Source organism: Elephantulus edwardii, unplaced genomic scaffold (assembly GCF_000299155.1).
Source record: "Elephantulus edwardii isolate Elephantulus edwardi_28Jun2011 unplaced genomic scaffold, EleEdw1.0 scaffold00046, whole genome shotgun sequence".
NCBI lineage: Eukaryota > Metazoa > Chordata > Mammalia > Macroscelidea > Macroscelididae > Elephantulus > Elephantulus edwardii.
In genome coordinates this window covers 813,832-815,752 of record NW_006399796.1, presented here as the reverse complement: position 1 = coordinate 815,752, position 1,921 = coordinate 813,832, and the positions used below count along the sequence as shown (strand labels likewise).

At 37.9% G+C, this 1,921-nt stretch overlaps 1 protein-coding gene across 1 annotated transcript in view; it reads right to left on the bottom strand.

Moving 5' to 3' along the window:
- DMXL1 (Dmx-like 1) overlaps positions 1-1,921 on the bottom strand; it is a 207,688-nt gene that overhangs the window by 105,621 nt on the left and 100,146 nt on the right. The gene's annotated exons all lie outside the window — the stretch shown is intronic.

The window sequence follows — 1,921 nt, the reverse complement described above, 5'->3', positions numbered from 1 at the left end:
AAAAAAAATTACTCTTTTTTAAATACATGGTATAATAAGCTTTTCCAAAGATGTAAATCTATTTTGCTCATATAGAGAAACTGTATTTGTTACTATTTTCTATAATACTCATTGCTGCCAAGAGAGATCTTAACCTAGAAAAATAAAGAATGAGCACTTAGGCCCTTGGCAGAAATCATAAAACACACATTTGCCATCTGATGCCTATTTCAAGCTCAAAGGAAAGCAGATGACAGTGATCTAGTAGAAACACAAAAATGTATCAAAAAGCATGGTTTCTAACACTTAATTTGCTTTATTTTCAACCAAACTATAAAGAAAGCAGAATGATAACTGCTGCTCACTTATGGACAGGTCAATAAAATTATTCAAAATAAGAATATTCATATATTCTAGTTACCACAGGTAACAGAGAAGTTGAAGATAGTGGAACTTGAGAAAATAGAGTGTATGAAAGATTTGTATCTTTCTGATAGATAAAAAGAGTCAGACAACTCTGAACAGAGCCAATTATGGTATATACCATATTGAAGCATGACTGAGAAAAACCCTTTAAGCTTTGTAAGAAAGCAAACTATACTGTAACATTAAACAAGTTGGGTTTGTTGCTTTTTTCTTTTAAATAAACAGAGAGGTTTTTTTTTATAGCCTCTCTTCCAAAGAAAGATGTAGCAGTCTGTCTCTATAAAGATGTACAGTTTCAGAAACTGTTTGGGGCAGTTCTAATCTATCCTATAAGGTCACTAAGAGTTGGAACAAAATTTACAATTGTAGGTTTTGCCAGGCTTTGATTTATATAAATGAGTGAAAATAAAAATATTGCTATTTTCTCCTTCCATTATTAATAAACATATTGTTGATTGCCATCAAGTCGAGCATGACTCATAGAAATCCTATGAACAAAAAGACTTGAAGCCTTTCTGTAACTATCGTTTCTCCAAGTTCATAGAGTTTCCAGAGGCATGTGGTTTAGGAAGTGGATGCCACTCCTGCTTCCAAACCTGTTTTAAACTGGGGACCATTATGGCATTTGAGACCCTCAATGGCACAAGGTTCTGTGTCACAGCAAATCCTGATTACCTCTGCACAGCAAATTGACTGAAGAGTGCTGTCTGACTTAGAAGAATGTTCCTCCAAAATATATTAACAAGGGATTAAAACATAATCCTTCAGGCCCAACTGTTAAATACAAGGGCCCTCCACAAGGCCTTGTTGACTCTAAACAAGAGGCTTCAACAAAAAAACAACCAAATAATCCACACAGACCCTCAACCAAAACAAAATGTAGCAGGAATTAAAGTTAAGAATATGATCTCATGTCTTCTGCCTGCCTGGGACCAGAGTGGACTTCAGTCAGTGAGCTCTTCTCAACCAAGGTGAATCTTCCCACCAAACACAGGACCAGAGAGGACAACAGGCAGGACCAGTTGCCCTCCTATTCCCTGGAGCAGTGAGCTTCCCATCCAAGGTAAGTCTCTGGGTAAGAAGGAGGCTGAACTGTTGGAATCCTGCAAGATTCCTGGACCTTTCTCCTGAATGGCATATCCCATGCAGCAGTCATGGGAGTTTGTCTACCCATGAAGAATTACCCACCCCCACCCCAGTTAAAGGGCAGGACAGAGAAAGAGAAGCAGGTCCAGCACAGCTAGGCAGAGGCAGAGACATCAGCTCTCTGCTCCACAAAGGATGATCAGATAAGAAACTTGACATAAGATAAAGAGAACAGAGTCCACAGATAATGAACAGGGTAGACTACAATGGGAAACTCAATTGGAGGCAACATTTAAGGTCTCCAATTTATCGGTGTCATAAAGATATGGAACTGTCAATAACCTGTAGAGATACAACAGGAATTGTGCCTAATACATACCAGAAAAAACTACACATAATGTCAAGAGAGAAGCAGACAGCTTCAAATATT